The sequence below is a fragment of the Tamandua tetradactyla genome, chromosome X (genome assembly GCF_023851605.1).
Source record: "Tamandua tetradactyla isolate mTamTet1 chromosome X, mTamTet1.pri, whole genome shotgun sequence".
Taxonomy (NCBI): domain Eukaryota; kingdom Metazoa; phylum Chordata; class Mammalia; order Pilosa; family Myrmecophagidae; genus Tamandua; species Tamandua tetradactyla.
Window position 1 is genome coordinate 5,914,864 of NC_135353.1, and position 8,985 is coordinate 5,923,848.

The 8,985-nt window shown below is 39.2% G+C and overlaps 1 long non-coding RNA gene across 1 annotated transcript; it reads right to left on the reverse strand.

Annotated features, from left to right (window-relative positions):
- Nucleotides 1-143: 143 nt before the first annotated feature.
- On the reverse strand, nucleotides 144-8,237 carry LOC143670694 (uncharacterized). The gene is made up of 2 exons (XR_013169436.1): nucleotides 8,135-8,237; nucleotides 144-632 (listed from the first exon to the last, which is right to left on the reverse strand). It is a non-coding gene; the product is annotated as an uncharacterized LOC143670694 (long non-coding RNA).
- Between the last annotated feature and the right edge of the window lie 748 nt (nucleotides 8,238-8,985).

Consider the following 8,985-nt stretch of genomic DNA (forward strand, 5'->3'; position numbering starts at 1 on the left):
ATAAAAATACTTAAAAAAAAATCTATGAGTTTGGACCAGAATAAAGAGAAGGGAAAACAAATAAGGGATCCCTCAAAGAATGTTTATTTGTCCAATCCAGAAATGATCAGGACCAAAATCAGTGGCAGTACTGAGACTCTTACTAGTAGCTTTTCACTTTTAATTAAGGTCAAAGTTGACGAGCCCAAAGAGACAGCATGCCAAGGAAGTCTTGATCTATCCCCCCTCCCCTTTTCCCCTTCCTCTAAGCAGAGATATCTATCAGTTTTATGAACAGCATTTAGTGGATAGCACTCTAAAATGCAGTGGCATTTAGAGTGAAATCCTGATTTCAACTGGATTTCTTTATTTGCATCATGATGGTAAAAGGCATGTAGCTTGCTTCTCCATAATGTTCCTCTTAGGAGCCTATACTTCCTGCCCCAAAGGGATTAGGTACTCTGGGATGTCCACCTGGAATATATCCTTTCCCCCTTTTCTAGGTATGGGCTCTAGTAACCACCTGGCGTTTGAAATCACGGTCAGGTACTTCTGTTTCAGGTCGGTCAGTATAGCTTGATTTTCTAGTTCCACAACCTCGTCAGGAGCTAAGTCTTCAGGGCACTGTGAAGTTTCCCCAATGTCAATGAGCCCTGTGCACAAAGAGAAAAAGACAGAGGTATTTTTCAACTTCCATAAGCCAAACCCTGCGTGTGTGACATGGTTATTCAAAGTGACCATCACCACAGACTAAGATGATACCATCAAAAGGAAATTAGAATAGAATCCCTTTTACTAAGCATTTATTATGTTTCAAACTGTTCAGGGAATTTGGGGGAAGGCAGAGGGAGGGCTCCAGAAATAAAGACAGTGAGGGGCTTATCGTCAGTGAACCCACAGAGGTAGTGGGTGAGTCCAAGCAGAACTGCTAAGGGGCAGCGGTTACAGATTGGAAGGGCACAAGCCACTGTGAGGGAACTTAAAGTCAGGTGATGCCTAAGCTGCTCACCAGTAACAGGTGTAGACCCTGATGACATACCTCCACACCTGGAGGTCAGGGGCGTTGCCCAGGATCTCGTGGGCAGTGGGGGTGGGACAGCTGTGTGAATCTGGCAGACAGTGTGACTCCCAGAGGGCATCCCAATCTGCTGTGTGCTGCCTCTCCTGGTCTCTGACAGACACACACACACGTAGATATGGACCTGTCTCAGCGTCTCTTACCACACATGGAGAACTAAGGCCCAGAGTAAGGAAATGATTTATGTAAAATCGCAGTGTCTGTCCCAGGCAGAACTCCAACTGGTACCCAGGCCTGCTGAACCCCTTGCACTGTTCTGCTGCCCCACTGAAGGTATGTTGCTTAAAGAAACCACAACAAATACAAGATCAACTATATAGAAAACAGAAGCCACCAAAACTCCCCAGTAAGATCCTGGGTGATAGCATTTAAACCTATCACATACACGCACTGTGCCATGCCCTGACTTCGCCTCTGTGCCTCCACACCCTGCACCCCTCATGCCACATGCCCTGTTCCCTCATGTCCCTCTGGCACTCCCCATGCCCCCATGCCTGTGCCCACATGCCCCATGCCCGCTGTGCCTCATGTCCAATGCTTCCATGCTCCCATGTCCTACCACATTCCATCATCCCTCTTCCCTCTGCCCTCTGCCCCATGCCACACCCCACACTCCACAACCCTCACCCCTGCCCTGCATTGCACACCCTGCCCTGTATCCTGTGCAACATGTCCTCACACTGTGTGTCCTAGCTGGCATTTCCAGGTTAACTGTGATCAGGGTCTGCTCACATACTGAGTCCTAAAGCCGAAGGTCCTTCCAAGAAGGTGACTGGGGGCTATGAGACCAACTGGGCCAACAAGCAGAATCTCTGTTGAAGTGCATACTGTCCATTCTCCACTCCTGGGGTTGGCAGCCTTTACCATGCTCTACAACCAGCAGACCTGGCTGGAATTCCGCCAGGTCTCCATTCAGCTCACCCAGCTGCCTCAGTTGGGAAGGAGGCCTGAGGGGGAAAGGAGGCACAAGAGGACCATCTACTGAAAAGTAACAGGAAGTGGAGTCTGGCAAATTGCCTATTTGTCTACCTTAAAACAGATACTCAAGTAGAGTTGTATCCCCTGTATGAGGTTCATGACTTGGTTTGGTGAGGAATTCCTGACAAACCTAGTGCAAAATGCAAACCCAAGCAAATGCAAAACCTTAGATGACTGAGGGAAATCAACTATCAATATAACCCTATCAAGATAATCAAATGCCTTAAAGCTAACAGAAAATCACAAAGCATAAAAGAAGCAGGCAAATATGGCCTAGCCAAATTACCAGATTAAAACACCAAAGGAGACATGAACTTTGGAAGAAATAATCAAAGGTGGTCATACAACTTTCCTAAAAAAGATTCAATGTGTTGTCAAATGACAAAAAAAAGGATTTCAAGAACATACTAGAAGAGCAGAAAGAAGAATTAGAAAGAATAAGTAGAAAAATAGCAGATATCACAGACAAAAGATACCGTAGACCAAATTAAAAATATAGTAGAGACACAAAACAGGAGATTTGAAGAGGCAGAAGAAAGATTGAGCAAACTATAGGACGACCAAATTTGAATGTGCAAAAGAACAAATGAAGAAAAAAATGGAAAACTTTGAATTGGATTGCATGGAAATGACGGAAAATATGAAGCACACAAACATAAGAACTACTGGTTTCCTGGAAGGTGAGGAGAAAAATAAAGGGCTAGGAAGATTGGTTGAGGAGATAATGGGGGAAAACTACATATCCCACATAAAAGACATAAATATGCAAAACAAAGAATCCAAATGGACCACAAAGAGAATAAATACAAATAGGCCTACTCCCAGACATATACTAATCAGTCTGCCAAACGTTGAAGAGAAGCAGAATTCCTAAAAGCAGCAAGAAAACAATGACTCACCACATACAAGGGAAAACACACAACACTGAGTTCATACTACTGAACAGGCAAGAAGACAGTGGTATGAAATATTTAAGATCCTGAAAGAAAAAGACTTTCAGCCAAGAATTGTTGATCCAGCAAGTTGTTCTTCAAAAGTGGGGGAGAGAGCAGGCCATGGTGGCTCAGCAGGCAGAATTCTCACCTTTCATGCTGGAGATCTGTGTTTGATTCCCGGTGCCTGCTCATGTAAAAAAAGCAAGCAAGCAAGCAAACAAACAAAAAACCCACTGTTTATAAAAAATGGGGGATAGGTTAAAATATTCACAGACAGAAAAAGACTGAATTTGTCAACAAGAGAACATCCTTCCAAGAAATACTAAAAGGAGTTCTGTCATCTGAATAAAAAACACAGGAGAGTGCAGGCCATGGTGGTTCAGCAGGCAGAGTTCTCGCCTGCCAGACCAGAGACTCGGGTTCGATTCCTCGTGCCTGTTCATGCAAAAAAAAAAAAAAAAATAGACAGGAGAGGGAGATCTGGAAGAGGGCACAGAATTGAAGAGTACCAGTAAAGATAACTTAAAAGACAAAAAGAGAAAGGGAAAGTAATATATAGACCTGGCAAATAAAAACCAAAGGATAATATGGTAGATTCAAGAACTGCCTTTACAGTAATAACTTTGAATATTATGGAGTAAACTTACCAATTAAAAGATACAAATTGTCAGAATGGAATAACAAGTGTGGTCCATCTATATGCTGATCACAAGAGACTCATTTTAGACCCAAGGATGCAAATACTGGAAAGTGAGAGGATAGAAAAAGATGTTCCATGCAATCTGTAACCACAAGAAAACAGGACTAGCTATACTACCATCAGACAAAATACTTTAGATGGAAAGATATCATAAGAGACAAAGAAGACACTACACAGTAATAAAAGGGACAATTTGCCAAGAAGAAATAATAATCATAAATGTTTACACTCTCAATCAAGAAGCTCCAAAGTACATGAGCCAATCGTTAGCAAAACTGAAGGGAGAAATAGATGTTTCAACAATTACAGTGGGAAACTTCAAAACACCAGTCTCCTCTATAACTAGAACAACCAGATAGAGGCTCAACATGAAAAATAGTGAATATAAGCAACTTGATAAATTAATTAGACTAGTGGACATATATAAATCATTACACCCCAAAACACTAGGACATATATTTTTCTCTAGTGCTCATGGGATGTTCTCAAGGGCACATCATATGCTAGGGCTCAAAACAGGTCTTTGTAAATATAAAAACATTGAAATTATTCAAAGCACTTTCTCCGATCACAGTGGAGTGAAGCTGGAAATCAATAACCCTCAAAGGAGGAGAAATGTCACAAATACATGGACATTAAATAACACACTCTCAAACAAACAGTGGATCAAAGAAGAAATTACTAGAGAAATCAATAACTATCTGGAGATGAATGAAAATGAGAATACAACATTTCAGAAATTATAGGATGCAGCAAAGGTAGTACTGAGTGGGAAATTTAATGTCTTAAATGCCTATATTATAAAAGAAGAAAGAGCAAAAATTGAGCACTTAACTGTTCACCTGGAGGAACTAGAGGAAGAACAGCAAACTAACCCCAAAGCAAATAGAATAAGAGAACTAACAAAGAGTAAAGCAGAATTAAATGAATTAGAGAACAAAAGAACAATAAAAAAATCAATAAAAGCAAAAGTTGGTTCTTTGAGAAAGTCAATAAAATTGAAGGAACCCTAGCTTGGCTGACAAGGAAAAAAAGGGAGAGGATGCAAATAAGCAAAATCAGAAATTATAGGGCAGTCATTACGATGGACTGAGGAAAAAAAAAAAGCATAAGAGGATACTACAAACAACTGTATGCCAACAAACTAGACAAGTTAGATGAAATGGACAAATTTGAGTCAGCTACACTGACTCAAAAAGTAGAAGATGTGAACAAACCAATCACGAAAGACATTCAATCAGTCCTAAAAACATCTTCCTACAAAGAAAAGCCCATGGCCAGATGACTTCATAGGGGATTTTTTATCAAATATTCCAAGAAGAACTAACCAATCCTGCTTAAACTCTTCCCAAAAAATGAGGAAATAGGAACATGACCAAATTCATTTTATGAAGCTAAGATCACTCTAATACCAAAAGCAGGTAAAGACAGTGGAAGAAAGGAAATCTACAGGCCAATCTCCATAATGATCCCAGATGCAAAAATTGTCAGCAAAATACTAGCAAATCCAATCCAGTGACATGTTAAGGATATTATACATCACGACCAAGTGTATTTTATACCAGGAATGCAAGGATGGTTCAACACAAGAAAATCAATCCGTGTAGTACAACACATTAACAACTCAAGAAGGAAAAGTCACATGATCATCTCAAAGGAGGCCAAAAGCATTCAACAAAATTCAATGTCCTTTTCTGAGAAAAACACTTCAAAAGGTAAGAATCAAAGAAAACTTTCTCAATAAGACAAAAGGCATATATGACAAACCCATAGCCAGCATTGTACTCAATGGTTAAAGACTGAAAGCCTTACCCCTAAGATTGGGGATGAGATAAGAATGCCCTTTGTCCCCACTATTATTCAATATTGTACTAGAAGTTGTAGCTAGAGAAATTAGGTAGGAAAAATAAATAAGATGCATACAAACTGAAAAGGAAGAAGTAAAACTTTCATTATCTTCAGATGACTTGATACTATACTTGGAAAAACCAGACATCAATTACAAAACTTCTTCAGCTAATAAACAAATTCAGTAAAGTTTCAGGATATAAGATTACTGTGCAAAAATCAGTAATGATTTATACACAAGCGATGACCTAACTGAGGAGACAATGAAAGGAAAAAAATGCATTCAAACTACCAACTACAATAATCAAGTATCTAAGAATAAACTTAACCAGGGATATAAGGGACCTGTACACAGAAAACTACGTAATATTACTAAAAGAAATTAAAGACGTTCTAAGTTGGCAGAAGGGCATTCCCTGTTCATGGATAGAAAGCTTAAATGTAGTTAAGGTGTCAATTATACATAATTGCTTTAAAGAATCAATGCAACCCCAATCAAAATACCAACAACTCACTTCGAAGACTTGGAAAAGCTAGTGACCAATTCGTGTAGAAGGGAAAGAGACCTTGAATAGCTAAAAATATTCCAAAAGGAAAAAGAAGTGGGAGGATTGACACTTCCCGATTTTAAAGGCTTTATAAAGTCACAGTGGTCAAAACAGCATGGGTACCGGCACAAAGATAGAAGATTTGACCTATGAAATTGACTTGAGAGTGCAAAATGGACCACCAAATCTATGAACAGCTGGTCTTCAACAGGGCTCCCAAATCCACTGAACTGGGATAAAATATTCTTTTCCATGAATGGGCATGGGAGAACTGGATATCAATAGCCAAAAGAAAGAAAGAGGAAACTTACCTTACACGCTATACAAAAATTAACTCAAAGTGGATCAAAGACCTAAATATAAGAGCTAATACCATAAAACTCCTAGAAAAAAATATAGAGAAACATCTTCAAGATGTAGTACTAGGAGGTAGCTTCCTAAACTTTACACCAAAGCACAAGCAGTAAAAGAAAAATTAGATAATTGGGAACTGTTCAAAAGCAAATGCTTTTGTGCCTCAAAAGACTTTGTCAAAAAGGCGAAAAAGCAGCCAACACATGGGAGAAAATATTTGGAAGTCACGTTCAGATAAATGTTTGATACCCCGTAAATGTAAATAAACCAATAAACTAAAAGTCAAAAGAACAAACAACCCAACTATAAAGTGGGCTAAATACATGAAGACATTTTTCCAAAGAGCAACTACAGATGGCTAAAAAGCACATTAAGAGATCTTCATTCTCATTAGCTATAAGGGAAATGTAGATCAAGATTATAATGAGATACCACCTCACACCTATAAGAATGGCTGCTATTAAACAGGAAACTACAAATACTGGTGAGGATGTGGAGAAATTGGACACTTATGCACTGCTGATCATAGTCACTATGGAAGACAGTTTAGTGGTTTCTTAGAAAACTCAATATCAGGTTGTCCTATGACCTGGCAATACTGCTACTCGGTAGATACACAGAAGAGCTGAAAGCAATGACACAAAAAGACATTTGCACACTGATGTTCATTGCAGCATCATTCACAATTGCCAAAAGATGGAAACAATCCAAATGCCCATCGATAGATGAGTGGATAAACAGACTGTATTGCATACATACAATGGAACATTGTGCAGCAGTAGGATGACAGGACGTCCTGAAGCATATGCAACATGGATGAACCTTGAGGATATAATGCTGAATTAAATAAGCCAGACACAAAAGGATGGATACTGTATGGTTTCACTTTTATGACCTTGGTAAAGGTAAACTCAGAGGTTTATAGTACAAAATATAGGGGACCTAGTGATACATGGAAGCTGGAGATTGGTGAATGGTTAGCTAATGTGGTTGAACTCCCTAATGTAAGGAAATAGATAGACGTGAAGGCAGTTCTCTAGTGGGTCTATAGGTAATATCTCCATATTGAAGGTGAACATGATTGAAAGGGGTTGTATAGAGCCATGTATCTCACCGATTAACACTATAAACGGAAATAAGTTTTTGCATGAATTACTTCAAAGGTGTGAATCTTGTAGAAGGAGTAAATAATATCTGGATATAGGGGGAAACTACTATTGCATGCTATGGGCTATGGTTAACTGGAAGACTGCAACAATACCACATCAATACCAGGAGTAAATAATTGGGGGGAAGGACAAGAGTAAAGGGAATGTTTGGATTTTATATTTGGTGAGGGTGTGTTTATCCCGTTATATTTCTCTTGGGAGCAATGAAAATTGTCTAAAATTGAGTGTTGATGATTGTACAATTCAGTGAGGATAATGTGAGACATAGACTGTTGGCTTTAGACATTATGCATGATGCCTAATGGACGGAAGGGGCTGAAAGATACACTGAGAAGTAGAATGGCAAATACTGGTGGATACCTATTACCAAATATTGTGCTGCGACAGAAAGGAATGAAGTCGTGAGGCAAGCAAAGATGTAAATGAACCTGTGGGACATTGTGTGATTCAAAATAAGCCAGAACAAAAGAGGAAATATTGCATGGTTGCATTTAGAAAATACTTGTAAGAAAGTTGGGGCATAGATTGTAAGCTCTTGTACTCACATTTAGTCCAGAGCTGCAATTAGTATTTCCAGGTTTTGAAAGGCTGTGCTATATATGTATACCCTGGTTTTTCCCTGGAAATTTGGGGCCCTATGTGGCACCCAAGACTCAGAGTAGGAGTTCTCCAGGTATGAAGGCAGCATTGTTACATACACCAACTGTTAAAGAAGCAAAAACAGCAATCAGCTTCAACTAGAGATCAGAATAAAGCTGGTTAGGTCGTGAGGAGGGTAAATCAGAATACAGGGTTAAGGAGGACACCGTCTGTATTTTAGAACTTAACCTCTGGCCAAAGGAAAAGAGGTGTATTTTGTTCAAAACCTAAATTCCTGTAGCACATTATCTAAGTCAACCCATCTGGATAGATCATTTATACAACCCAAACACATGGAGCCCAGATTGGGAATGAGGGCTTGGAATTCTGTATAGCTTAATGTAATGCCTGGATACACCACAGAGTATGTTCGGCAGATAATAAAAAAGGATTGGCAATTGATTGCACACCAAGTATGGAATGTTCATACATTAAGAATGTTCATGCTGTATGTTGATTGGTTTTAATAATATAAATAAAAAAATAAAAATAAAAAAGAGTACTCAGAACAAACAACTACAAAAAACCCTAGCTGGGCTGACAAGGAAAAAAGAGAGACTCAGATCTAACAACTACAAAAAAAGTATTGGTAAAGTCCCTTGAGAGATGGGATATAAAATATGAAACTATTAAAATTTCCCACTGGAGAAAGCCCTGATACTGTCTCAATAATTATGGACTCCCAATCGATAGACCAAACCCTTGGCATCGGGGATTGCTCTTGGGAAGTTTATTTACGTAGTGGAGAACATACGCC